Source organism: Tigriopus californicus, chromosome 3 (assembly GCF_007210705.1).
Source record: "Tigriopus californicus strain San Diego chromosome 3, Tcal_SD_v2.1, whole genome shotgun sequence".
Lineage (NCBI taxonomy): Eukaryota > Metazoa > Arthropoda > Copepoda > Harpacticoida > Harpacticidae > Tigriopus > Tigriopus californicus.
The window spans coordinates 8,362,707-8,377,401 of record NC_081442.1 but is presented as its reverse complement, the minus strand read 5'-3'; the positions used below and the strand labels follow the sequence as shown (position 1 = coordinate 8,377,401).

At 43.1% G+C, this 14,695-nt stretch overlaps 1 protein-coding gene across 1 annotated transcript in view; it reads left to right on the top strand.

The window, feature by feature from the left end:
• Positions 1 to 357: 357 nt before the first annotated feature.
• Positions 358 to 14,695, top strand: part of LOC131878267 (uncharacterized) — a 35,173-nt gene continuing 20,835 nt past the window's right edge. The window contains exon 1 of the mRNA XM_059224189.1: positions 358 to 658. The gene's annotated coding sequence lies outside the window, so the exon portion shown is untranslated. The remainder of the gene's footprint in view (positions 659 to 14,695) is intronic.

The following is a 14,695-nucleotide window of genomic DNA, read 5'->3' as shown; positions in this document are numbered from 1 at the left end:
CTCGTCAGCGAAGCAATTCTTATTTGTGCTGAAAATCAAGCCTTGTGGAAATGCGGAGAGAAACTTCATAAATTCATATTTTGTTGTGAACCACCCCTCCCAATTTTTTGTTCAAGTTCAAACCCAAGCGATGTCCTTCAGGGCCTTTTGCCCTGTCACCGGTTCTGTGCGCTTGCTTGTTGCAGACTCAGGATTACACTTTCATAGCAGTTCCTGATGCTGATGGTGCGGCGGCCTTCTTTCCCTCCTTGTCAGTGGTGCCTTTTGGTGCTCGTCGCTCTTTGGAGCAACCTTTGAATAAAACTTTCTCCCGGCGGGGTTTGGCCCTGGAAAAGGCCGCTTGGGAGTGGGAATGGACCACGTTGATCCAACAATGTGGAGCACTCCGTGCATGCAATGAGATTCCCCAATCAGAAACGAGAAGGCGTTCAGTAGAGTTTTTTCGGTGTATTGGCGACCATTAATGGTCCATAGTACTCCTCTGTTGTTATGGTGCTTTGATGATGGAAACAGTGGAGTTGATTATTGAATGAGTGCACACTAACTGTGAGTCAAAAAATCCGGCCTAGTGTGTTGAACCGAACTAACCACTTGGACACGGCCGATCCATTATAAGTAATTGCACTTCCCTATTGGCATTCTGCACAAGTAAACACAGGTAAGAGATCGCCAGACCCGACCCAAAGTATTTAGTTATTCCATTGGGCCCGTGGATGTGTACAGTGTAACAGTCAAGGCACGAGTGAGTTTGATTTATGACCAGTTTCCTACCTTGGACAGTCCGGATGAAACTCAACTTACGAGCGGCTTTAGAAGGCAAAAAAGATTTACAATGTTGCAATCTACAAAGCATAAAATCTTAGACGAATGGAACAAGTCCACAACAATCCAGCAGTCCAGGACACATATGCACAATCAAGGAAATCATATTCCCAGAACCAAGGTCCAGTAAAACATCTGCATGACGAGGTTCGCCTTTTTGTGGCTATGTTTCAGCGGAAAATCTCTCTCTTCCTCTGAACAAGTAAAATGCACCTCAAGGTGCTTTAAAGATTCGAAGATGCAAGTGACCCATCAAGCTTTTTGGTGTTTGCTAAGGATAGGGTATGGACAGGAAGATGGAAATATATTGCGGAGAGAAAATAGCGAGCATATTTTGCTAGCTACCATGTTCATACTTGGGGCAAACCCGTGATTTGATTTGGATCTTCAAAGAGCAGTAGCAGCTTTTCAAGCATTCCTTGAGCTGTAAATAGTAGCAGTAATCAATTCAGTAGCACAAAGATAGCCAGATATGTGGTGCATCGGGAATATTCGTTTGTATGCCCTCTCGCTCTCTATATTCAATGTCTACCTTACAATCTTTTACGTGTGTTCAGACATGGCTTTACTCAAGCATCGCCCAGTTTTCCACCAAGATAAAACCCTGTTTTACTCGTACGTAGTGTTCTTCACTCACACCAGAGAGCAAGGGTCAAATTCGCAAAATTGTAGCTTCAGGCACGTATTGGCTATGAATTTTGATTCGGGCACGTTAAAAATGCATCGAAGCTGTTTTAGGGGCTCTGTTTTGTTCCAATTTCAAAGAGATGGAACATTGCTTTGGCTTAGCAGCCGAAGCAAGCCGAAGCTTGCGTTTGGCTTTCGAGCGGAAAACAAGGGGCAAAGAATGTGAGCCCCCTTTCATTTCCAAGCACAATACAGAATGATGAGGGTATGGGTGTTTCCTGCCAATTCATTGTTCGTTCCCCCACTGGGGCATTGGCATTCGCCAATGCGTTTCCACCTTGTTTTGCTTTGCCCGGGCCGTTGTTCCAATGCATTTCCACAATCAAAGAAGGGCATTTCTCCTGCCTGATGCCCTACAATTTGTACCCAAGGAAAGATGCAAAGTGTCAGCCACGCCTTCTCCGAAGCTTCAATCTACTCTGTGAGCGTCAAGTAAGTGGGAACATCGATTCCCAATAGTTTCAATGAAAGATTGCACTCCAACCCACCTCAGAGAACTCCACAAGAGAGAAATCCTGCTCGGCGTGGTCGTTGTTGTTGCTGTTGTTGTTGTTGATAATGATAATTATTTGCCGTTCTCCTCCTTCACTTCCCACGCCATCCAGTCCATGCCTCAAGGTACGAGTTCGGACCTAAACAGCAATGATGATGTTGGTGGTGTCGGTCGACCACTTGGATCTGACCACAAGCTCCTCGCAAAACTCGTGGCCACTTCACTGGGATTCGATGAGGCTCTTGCATTTTCTAGTGCAATGCTCGTCCCTCAAATAACATGCTGTTTGGACCCCGGGAGGCGCTCATAGTGGAAGTGTTGGTGATGAAGGAGGAATACTCCACACTACAACAGCCTTGCTTGTATTTGGTGGTTCCATCGGGTTAGTTGCTTGTTGTGTTAGCTGGTTGGCTGGCTGGATGCACCCGGTCCTGGCATTGGGCTCCTCTTACAAGGAATCCATTTGTGAAATAAACACTGCATAATTCGTTACTGTCACCCTGGAACAACCTATGGCCCTAGTTCGAGGCATCATCAACCTAACATGGACCAACCAACCATGTATGGCTTTTAAGAACTAATGGAAAATCCCTCCCCCCCATAATAGAGTCGTGTACTGTACAAAAGATCCTCGTGCAGTTATTTTTTGTCCCAATTGAGAAAAGAAAACCACCCATGAGAAGACCGTGGATTCAGTCAAGGCCACTCAGTGATGTGTGTTGATCGTTATTTGATTTGTTATCTAAACAAATAGGGAGGATTCGAGCCATAAGGTAAATAAATGTATGTGCGCTCGCTTCGTCTGCTGTGGCCTTGTCATGCCACGTACGCAAACGTTGAGTGATTAAAACTCTATTGTACAACTCAACATAGATCGATAGCAAACAGCACTTGAGGGTTATTGAACCAATAACTTGATTTTCTATTAACCCAGTGCAATAAGTAAGCGAAAATAGGGCATGAATATCGAGACCACCACGGAAAGAATATACTGAAGACAAGGAGTGTTGGATACCTATTTTAGATGGAAAACGCCAAGAAAGTTGTTTGAGTTGAGGTGTTAAATGGATCAGAACCGGGATCTCTAATTGGATAACGTTTTCTCTAAATGAAAGTAGGTACAAAGTACTGAACAAATACCTCGGCTAGCTCAAGTGTTTTGTTTTCCGTTCTCTACGGGTGAAATGAATGCCGAATAAATATGGTGCAGAAAATAATGAACCCTTAAATTGAGAAGCGACGGACGTCAGTTGTAGAAAAAACGCAATTACGTTATTGCACAGTGAGCCAGAAAGTCAACAGTTGATTGTCCACCAAAGTTGGGGAACTTTGAGATCGTAAGTTGGCTTCTGGCATTACCAAATTTATTTACTTGTGAAAGCCTCGCCTTGATTACAAACTAACTTGAAACTTATTGGTTGGTTGGGTTGAAAATTGGGACCAAAATGTTCGTGATTAAAAAAAAATCAAAAAAAATTGCCATCATGTCTCTTTTTGCATATCGAGTAAAACAAAAACGTGTTTTGTTTTCATTTCATGATACGATTTTCCTTGTCTACAGTAACCTAAAAATGAGCGACCTAATTATGAAAACGTATATCCTCAACTCCTCTAGGCCTTAGCTTTAAAACCAAGCTGGCCGAGCACGTACATATAGTGTAACTTTATCTGTTTTAAGACTTACTGAACTGAAAATCCTTGTTGGCAAGAGGCAAGTACAATATCTTTCTACAAATTATCAATGGCCAAGATTCATCTCTGCGTTATTTCGGCTCCTTGTCTTGAAACGCTTTAACAGAATCTGGAGTAAGAAAAGCCTACATCCAACTTTTTGCGGGGAAGATACGGAATGGGCAAGCCCGAAGGGAAAAACAGAAACGTGGCCACATCATATTGCATGTAGCAGGAATTTACTGAAGCAGTAGGTATAGTGATAGAAGGAAGTATACGTGCCACAAAGCAAACTCAACCGAAAGGTGCGTGCAATTTTTGTTTCCCTTTACAGCAAAAACTCGCCAATTTGAGATTAGTTGTTTGATCATGTAAAAACAGCTTTGATCAAAACGATCTGGGGAAAGGATTCTCTAAAGAAATATATCTACATGTTGTGCAGCAGGCTAAATCCTTACTTATTGGAATGTACTTTCGAAAAAATTGTAATCTCAGATCTTTGAATGCGTTTGAGACACATTTTTCCAGGTAAAAATTCGACCATAACCTTGTGGTTTAAAGAGCGTGATAGTTATCAAACATAGAGAATTGCTAATCTTCATGTCTATCTGCTCAGTGTCCTTGAGAATGTTTCTCAAAAATTGCTCGAAACCGCGCAAACTAAGGGAAACTCAAGCCCAATGGAAAAAGTCCGCATATCGTCCTTGTTAGACTGCATATGATTACTCGATCGTAGTGTTTTGAGGTACCCACTCAGGCTTTTGATTATCAATCGACCCAATTAGGAGATTAATTACAGAGCTATTGAGTAGAATTAGTCAGTTTAAAGACCCTTATTGAGGCTTGTAGCTAGACAGTTCAATCGACGAGTGCTGTTACTACTATTAGGACTGTTACTAGTGCTAGGACTAGTACTACTACTAGTAGTCGTAGTCGTAGTTCTCTTTGATCCTGATCGAGTCGAGTCCATTTGTCAAACGTGGGTAGCTCTTTAACCTTTAACGACCAACTCGAGGACTAATTTGAACGATCCGATGCTTGGCAAAGCGTTCATTAATTCCAACTATTTTGTGCTTGCGTGACTCGTTAATTATTTGGTGGAAGTTATCAATGTCCCATTTTGCCAATTTATGGAATCTCTTTCTTTCTTCGAGAGTTCAGGGCTCGTTCCAAATGGAATGATGTTCTATTGTTCTATTTCATTGGCTATCGAATTGTGCATCCGATACTGAGATATGGGAAATAAATCGAGAACACATCATCCCTATCTGATGGTTGAGAGTTAAACGACTCCATTCAAAATATTCCAAGGTTTTTCTACTAAAGGTTTGTCCAATGAGATATGCCTGGAAAATGGCGTCAGATTAGACAGCAGCACTGGCCATTTGAACTATTTGAAGTTGAGCAACCTTCATTGCAATCGCTGGTTCTTTTCCCCGCCCTTCCATTTTTGTTCCATATCATGGAGCCTCATTTCGGTTACCTCGTGCAGCTTGTGATTTATGCCATGACATTATTCACACTTTAATGGTTCTATGAGTCTGTTTGAAGAACCACTGTCTGGTATAGTGATTGCGGTTGAAGAGCTTCTTCAATCACCTTGCGTACCGTAGCTGCTACCTCTATGTACAGTACATTGAAGAGCTCACCCAAACTCAGCATGGTGAACATTTTCATGAGCATGGATGGCTTCTTGCATTCCTTAGCCACTGAGCAATGGGTGAAGGCCAGTAAAATTTGCACCCTCGTAAAAAGAGCCAAAATGGAAGTGGGTGTACAAATGGGGAGCAAATTGGACGTGACAGGCAATCCTCGGCCGGGAAATGGCCGTGGAAGTCATCAAATATTCAACTTCGACTCACCACACGTCTTGGATGGGTACGTGGCCTAACAATACATAGACTCAGCCACGAATACCGGGGAGAGTCATAAAATGCTGGCTTGTTCCAAGGCCTATTCTTACCCCGTTATCTGGCCAAGAGGTCCCATGTAAAACATTCATGAAGCCAAGGTTTCCTGAAAGTAGATCCAACGTGCTGAATGTTGTAATGAACTCTCCTATAGATGGATGAACTTTTGCTTTTTTAAAGTTTGGGCTAGAGTTCCCCGAACTGCTCAGAAGTGACAATGCCGATAGCAATGATGGACTTGTCGAAAGGCTAGACCGAGTGGGCGGGCGAGTGCACTTTCATTTCTTTCACATTCTCAGAAAAAAAGTTGACAGAGAGCTACGGGATCCGCATAATATAGTTTGTATGTGCATCGAGATCCATATTTCTGGAGAACATTTCGAGCTCAGTGAACCCCATCGTTTGTAAGGAATCCCTCTTTATCTATCATCCACGATGACAGATCCCTAATGGAGCAGAGGACACGCCGCCACGAGTTTCACATTTCTTTTTTCTCCGCCTTCTTTCTTCCATCTCTCAATCTGGTTCAGTTCAAGTTCCACCGCTGCCTTTATGGTGCTCTCATCACGCTTGCTCAAATCTTAATTCACACTATTTTGACAAAATAAAACGAGGAGTGGAAATAGATTCAATAAATAAACTTCAATAAAAACTATGTGAAAATGAAAGTCCCTATTAGATTCTAAATATATTTCAAATATTGCTTACGTTCCAGCATCAAGCCTTGTTTGACCAAATACGAGACCATATTCTATTACAATGTGGCGGTAACCAATAATACAATTGGTTATTTCTACATCGTGTTCGCTACAACAATATGTTGATGCTCGAACCCGATGAAAGCTACGTTGCATTTCAAATAGGTTTGATCCTGCGTGTTTTTCCTTCAAGAGCTCTGATTTTCACTGGTTTATTCCTATATACAGTGATAGTCTCTCTCTTGTTCCCTCTTTTGGGCCAGTCGTCCCCTTTACTCCTGTCGCTTCCTATAATCGTTTGTCTACGCTCTTGTTAGACATCTGTGTATACGTGGGCAAGAGTGAATCTCCATGTTCCGAAAGCTCTTTTTAGTGGAACACCATCGCCCAAGTTCCTTTTGATGATCAGAGCCGTGGTTTATAAGCAAAAAGCAAAGGCAGTCGAAGCAGTTGTTGAATATCTCCCCTTCACTCAAAGAAGATCTGAGGCGGGAACAGCAATGAGGCTCAGTTAAGAAGCACTCTCTTCGTCCAGATTCGTTTTTTTTTTTTTATGAATAAACCAACAGCTTCAAGATGGTTTGCCCTCGCAACCTTAGATCTGAAATACGAGAGGTAAAACTGGCAATGAGATTGATAGGAACACAGGCCAAAAAAAACTGCATCATTCAACGTAATTGCTCAGGGCTTTTTCATTGGCAACCTGTGCAAAAAAACCACTCCTGGTTGATCGTACAAGGGCGACAACTGTTGAACATTTCATGTTTCTGTGCAAAAGTATATTCAAATGGGAAATCCGAACTCTGCACCACATTGCCTTCATTGCCAACTGGATGGATCCGGGAGTTTGGCTCTTCTTTTACGAGAATTACCCGGCATACCGGTTGCAATGTGTAAATACAGAGGCCTTGGGGATTGAGCTCTGACTTGCATGCATTTTATTCCTCTTTCTCCTTGTTCCCAGAACACAGCACGGACGCTTGCTTACGAATTGTGGAGCAGTTCCAAAACAATCCCTTCTTGTCACCGGAGCTTAGGCAATTGGGAACAACTTCTTGGCTTGGGTTCAAAATGATCTCTCTCTCTTTCATTCTTGATCTCTGTCGTAAAACCTGTCCCACGATAGAGGGCAACTAAAGAGAATGAACAGTTTCCTTTTTTGTAACGATATGGTAGCTTTTCGCATTTAAAGCCTTTAGAGTGTAGGCCTTTAGGTGACGTATGCTATTGTATTGGTAAGTATATCCATGACAACGACAGATGCTTTTCAATAGGATGTGGGACTTTTACCACACTTTGTAGCATGGGTTTAGCTCTCTAACCTGACCCATCTTTCTTGGTTCGTTCTCGTTCTGTTTAGTTGAACCCTGGAACAAGCCTAGAGCATCCGGCCAAAACCCAATGGAATGGAAAGTTTCTTTCTTTTTCCTTGGACCATTTAAAAGAGCGCACCAACTCCATGTGCAACATTGGAACAAGATGAGAGAGAAGTGCCCTTTGAAAAAAGGTCATCCTTGTAGCCCGTTTCACCATTGATTGTGTGAGATGGGGCGCAAGAAAGGCAGGAAACTTTCAGCCCGAGAAACTTTTCTTGATATTGCCCCTTTTTGTGAGAAGTGACAAATTTCTGATCCTGGTCGGTCAGCGAGCGATGAAGAGCATTCTTGGACAAGCAAATGGTTTGTTTTCTTCTTCCAAGTCTATTCGCTGGATTGCCGCAAGAAAACTAAAAGTCTGGAGGTGTCAGTTCTAACTCCTATTCAAAATACCTTGGAAAGTCTGCTGAGATACCAACCAACCAACCAACCAACCGACCGACCAACCTGGCTTTCATATAAGGGTTCCTTTTCAAACACAAAGCATCCAATCACGTGGGACAGTGACTCTTTGGCACATTGAGTCTTCCATCAAGAAAGTTAGATGGGCCATTGAGATCCAGTGTGAGATGATCGGACAAACGATCAACCGAAAAAGGGAAAGGATTGGAGAAAGACCTGAAATATGGCTGGCTACGATGAAGTAATGCTCGTATAGAAAAAAAGTGGATGGCTTCTTTCGTTGTCCATCCCGTCGATACTAAAACATTCGAGTATTACCGTAGATCATTCGAGGTAAAGTTGCCTCTCGAAATAGGGATTGAATTTGTTGAAAACTCGACGAACCTTGTGAACTTTGGTTTAAAAGTTGGAACCCGTTGGAACCAATATTTCTCTCCCTCTCTCTATCTCTTTGCCCTGGGTGCTCGGTATCCACAAACTAGTACAAGCTAGCGACAAACGGACCAGGCACTTTCAAAAGGGCCAATTATGAAGGTGAAACTTTGATGAGTTCGCTACAGCTCAATTCAAACTTGCCATTCAAATGGAACTGTCCCAAACCGGTCATTTGGGTTTAAGCCAGGATCCGCTCGGCAGCACCATACCACCAAACAGGATATTAATTAAAATGCCAGTCTCGCTGCACTAGCCCCATAATAATAGTAAGAGTGGCAATTGTGTCTCCTTTGGTGCCAATGACGTTGATGCGGTTGGTGAAGGGGAGGAGGAGGAGAAGGAGGAGACGTAGGAGAGGCATACCACACTAGCAGGAACAGGAACTCGCCGCAATGCATTGGTTTGAAGAGAGTGGAGGCCCACAAAAACGTCGCTCACGGTGTGTACACATCGTACACACGAGTGAATGCAGTTATAATGATTCATGTGAGCTCGAGACATAAACTCAAATTAAGGACCCAAGCTTGCCCTGATGTCCCAGGTCTATGGTCGGGGGAAGAGGCGAACATGTATCAATTATGGCCTCCCTCCTCCCCACCTCCTCCTCCCCATGGAATATCGAAGCTTCCTGGAGCTGGCCGCACATAACACCATCTCCCATTGAGCTCTGAAATACGGCTCCAATTCAAATTCTTGGCAAAGGTCGAGAGGCAATTGTAATATTCCTGAACGACTCTTCCTTCTCCCCTGAATTTAGTTAGCTGGATCTGTCGAAGTTTCCGATCTTCGAGTCCCCCTCTGAGAAGTCTGGCATGAATAAGAGGAGGAGGCTCTGTCAAAAAAGTGTCGATAGTAGGCTAAAACTTTCCCAGGATGGCGGGGCTGATCCTTGGAATATATACGACGACTTGACGAGCCCGGTACTCTCGAGCATAGTCGAGAAATTACCCGAATATGAGCAGTGCAACAGGGCCCAATGAATGTCAGGAGCTTGTTCCAGATCTGACTCTTCTTTTGTTGAGCAGCCTTGAGGAGAAGTTCGAAGGTTGCAGTGGCACAGGCTCGGGTCTCTCTCCATCTATACAATTGTGCTATTAGGAGGACGAGACTGATTTCAGATTCCACTCACGCTTGCAATATCTCAATGGTTCACTTGCCAGGACTTGCGTGTGGGTTTGGGGCCTCCTTCGAAATTCTATACAAAATATCCCAAACCTGACGGATGCTGCTGCCCAATGGAAGGGCACTGCTAGAGCCATACTAAGCTTGGAACTTGGGGCACGCGGGCAAAAATTGTCATTTCCAAAATTGTTTCCACCAACATTTAATGCGGGAGGCTAATTGCTTCATATGGATGGAAGCTGCAGACAAGTACTTGAATCGGGCGGTAGTTTGAAGCCCTCCAACTTCTCGTCAGACACAAGAAAACATCCGTTCAAACAAGGTGGAAAGCCAAAGAGAATGGTTGATGACATGCACCCCTCCAGCTACTCGACCACTCTTTCCCCAGCTCTCAGGACAGGCTTTTGAAGTATTGTGCAGTAGATTGTTGCACGGTATTTGCACCAGACCAGATGATTATTTGACAACCTAGTAAAAATTGGGCTGAGTCGAAGAGGGGCGAGCGATTTCTCTTGGGAGGCCGCGAACTGAGCTTCTAGTACTTACCGAACAGGGGCACAGCCAACGACTGAGGAACATGAACCATCATCAAACAGCTTTACAAGAGGAGGGCTCCCAGAAATGTAAGGCCATTCAAAAGAATTTCGTTGGTTCAACATTTGCAGTGGGCTCGTCAGAGTTGAGGGTGATAAGCTGGCTGGTTCCTCCTCTCCTTCTTCTTGTTCCCTCCTCAAGTCTGTTCTGGTTTTCTCCAGTGGTCGGCTCCACAATCTTGCGCTCGGAAAACCAGTTGGAAAGTTGCTTTTTAACCCAAGTACGACTTTTGTTCGTTTCTTCGTTGATCCAGTCTGGGTTGGTTTAAGCTTCCTCATTCTTTCTTGGTCTCGTTGGGAGAAGCATGTCATGGTTGGCTCGGGTTTCTTCTTAAGCATGAATGAAAAATCCTTTCCTTTCAAGGACGGGATTTGAACTTTCTTTGTATTTCTTCACGCAATTCTGAATGTAATTGTTATGGTTTGATATTCTTCTTAGCTGTGGGCCAAGGACGGATTAGTCCACCACCAGCTTACGAAGTAATTGAGAAGGAGCCCTCCCATGGGACTAGAGATCTGTTTCTTTGAACGACTCTTTCAATACATGCGATTGTTGTGCAATGTTTTTGGCGCAAATACAATGAGACAGGACACTAACTTCTACATTTTCGTATTCTGGAACAGGTCGTTGGATCAATTTGAGTAGTTATAAAAAGTGCGTTGAGAGACCACAAACCAATCATTAAGTATTTCATCGGCAACTCGTCACAGAATGAATCAGAACTAATTAAGGAATTCTACCTACATATATGGGTCAACACAATCAGCCATTGCATTTATGTGCCAAGTGGTCGGTCTCCGAACACCGGAGATTTCAGTGGGCATTTCACATTCGTTTTCAAAATGTAGGCCTCGAACCCATTGGTGGTCATTCATACGCATAATTTAAAAAAAAACTACAGAGCTTATGTATTATGTTTTATAATCTCAAAGATACATTATATGGCGAGGAAATGGCCTCCTTCAATGATACACCATGGAGCAGTAGTGAGGCATAGGTCATGTTTGATTGCCTTGAGTGTCGCTCACTTGTTTACGTGCAGACCCTCTGATTGCATGGACAATAAAAAGCCAGGTTGGGTTAACCTTGATGGAGTATTTCAGGCCAGGTAGCAATCGCTTTCTTGTTTTAAGAGGTCCGTCCCCCAGGGGTGTGGCCACTGCCTCTAACAGCTTCCAACATCATATGCATAAGCTTTGTTGCACTTCGCGATCCTGGTTATTGTCTTGGCATCAGTGGTTGTTGAGGGTAATTCGGCAATTACTTTGTGTCGCTGCAGCGGTTACCTACTGCTATTGTCTAGTAAAAAGATAGAATAAAGTTGTTGACATTTGGTATTGAACTTTCGAAGAATGGAAAAAAGTTTAAAGTCACCAGACCAACCAAAAGACGTGTGTGTTCAACGGTTTTTCCTAAATACTTGTGCGCAAAGGTGTCTCTTGTCTTGTTGATTTAACAACAAGGTAAAAACACTTTTCTAAAGGCTTGAAAAGTTTAGCCTACAAGTGGCTCTCATAAAACACGCTTTGAATCTCATAACATGAGATAATAAAATTGTAAAAAGAACGAGGACTTGATTATTCTTAAAGCTGAATTGCACTCAAAGATATTTCCTCTAAATCTTTAATGGGGAATGTTTCGCAGGCCTATTCAACGTCAAGGTGGGCATTGTTGATGAATATATTCTTAGTACGAACTTGTCCTAAAACTATACAATCTCAATTGAATACATTTTTTTCAACAAATTGCTATTTAGAATAATCAAAATCACTGATAAGTACAAATGATATTCATTTAGCTTTCTTACGAATGTGGCATTATTGACGTATTTTAAGGTATTACGAACTGCACTGAAAAAAAGAGATTGGTCATTGCGAATGAGCAAAATATAATTTATTCTTTTCAAAAATTGACAATTCTAAAAAAGAACGTACTTTTGATCAGGCTTCGTTGTTCGTCCACTTCTTATTTTTTTCTTTGTCTGAATCTACCAAATGGATGTACTACTACTTCTATTCATATTAAAGTGATTCAGATTGCTATTCTCGTATGCTCTTTGTTAGTATTCATCAGATTTGGAGTACCCTCGAAAAAGCCTGTTCTAGGTCTTGAAGACCTTCTAATACCTCTTACCAATAAGTTCCTTTCTGTGGATATAAATTGAAGAGGGGATCAAAGACATAAATCTAAATGTGGAACTGGAAGTGTGGTCCAGGATTTGTTCCAACTTCCACTTCCAATCTGAGCGGCCAGTTCCCTTTCACGTTCCAATTGGAATGAAACGAGTGGAGGCGGAAAGCCAAAGAAGGATTGATTTGAGGTCAAGTACTAATAGCGTACTCCATGTCTGTAGAGTCCCACGAGAGGCCTACTTTTCAATTCCCCAACGGAATTGATCCACCTGTGACCCCTGGCCTACCATCCGCTCTCCGTACGAAGAGCTCTCCGCGGAACTTCTTCACTTCTGGACCATAACAACATGAGCAAGAAAGAGAAACAAGGTTAACAAAGCATGAGGAGAATCCCCGGGAAACTTGTTGAACACCAAGAAACCCTGTCAGTAAAGCTTGTAAATTAAAACTCTTGCAATTTCCAAGGGCTCGTGGTACACGCAAGCAACTTCGGTCGAGAAGGTGTTGTCGATGAGAACTTGAAAGACGGGGAAAAGCAAAAAAAGGGGGCGGAAAAGTAAGTGAATCCTTATAATGGCTACCAGAACCGTTGGTGGCGTCTATTTTTTAAGCTGTCAGACATTTGATTGAATTTTTTTCGAAGCCTTTCGGGACGTATCCTCATTCTTAAACTACGTCAATCAGAGCCAGCAGACAGACATGACAGACTGATGATGAATCAGCTTCAGCCATTTTGACACTCCAATGACCTTCAAATCCCATTGTGCTCATTCATGCTTAATGTGGAAATGGCTCGAGCTTTGATTTCAATTGCTTCGGTTGATCAAATAGAAGGATTCAAAATCAAGTGGCATTGTATTCTGGGACGTGTACATTAAACGTATTTTAAACTGCTACCAGAAGCCACAGTACCCAGAAACCAATGTGATTTCGTGCCTCCAAACTTGCATGTTTACCATAAGCTTAAAGTATTGCTGTCCATTGGCCTGAAGGCAACAGAAAACTTTGGATAATTGGCCTCTCTTGTCGCTCTGGGCTTGCTGGGCTCTCTGGGCTCTCTGGGCTCTCTGGGCTCTCTGGGGCCGAGTGTTGCTTGCAGTTGCTCAGAAGATGGAGGGCAAACGATACTTGATAGTTCTATAGACCTTGGTTTCAGACGGACGCGTGTGCCTTCCCGTCAAAGGCCTCCGTCACTGTCCTAGGACATAACGGTTGAAATGTGAGGACTTTCGAGGCTTTTTCCCGGATAGGAAGGATGATGTGTTAGCTCTTGAGGGAAACAAATATTTGCGTACGACCTCTGGCAATTATCTAGACTCCTAGAGAACCAAAGTACCATCGGAGCCATGGACTGCCCTATCTGTATTAGAAATTGCACTTGCTTACTTAGAAAAGGTACCAAACGGTTGTTGACCAAGGTATATCCACATATTCCCATGTATTGTGGCACACAAACTAGGAGGAGATTGTCATGCTAAAACTGGGAACACCGTTCCAAGGAAGAAATTAAAATCAGTTTCGATCGTCATGCCCAAAAATGAAAGAGGAAAGTAGTAGTTTAAGGTTGGACACGAGCGAAAGGTACGATTAAATCTGAGAGTTTCTCAAACAAAACGGATGGGAACTAACAAGGAGTTTGTCGTATTTCAATGGCATTTGCGTGAGACCTCCTACGAGATCTGATTATACACATACTGTACATTGAAGCTCGGGTTCACAACCACATTGTCACACGCATGAATACGCACACACACACACATATACAGTCACACGTCCATCTTTGGATTTAAACCACCAGGTTTTGGACACAATGTGCCCCTTGGGAAAACTGAAGGTCGGTCCAGCGAGTGGACCGAAGGGGCTTTAATCCTCGGGTAGATGTCGTTAAACGAGGTATTACTGTAGGCCCCATGGACTCACTGTTTACTCCCATTTTCATGGCAGGTCATAACTGTCAATCAAATTTGGGCTTATCACTCTAAGTCATGATGGCCTTTGGCCTCCGCCTTCTCTCAGTACGCACGCTAGTCAACGAGTCCGTCAGACTTTGCTCATCCAAGCAGCCCCGCAGGCTGATACCCTCTCAATGGCTAGTTTTCTTCTTCTTTTCCTTCACTCACTCTCACTCCGGCAACCAATAAAGTATTGATAATCCCGTTCCCAATATATTGACGGTCCACAATTGAAGCATTCCTGCTCGATGGCAGTAAAAAGGCACCACCACTGCAACTTTATCGTCTCTTCGGTTGTCCTCATAACCCCCCCTTATTCAACCGAGGAGAACCTCCGCGTGCTTTGTTGTTGTTGTTGTTGTTGTTGTTGTTGTTGTTGTTGTTGTTGTTGTTGTTGTTGT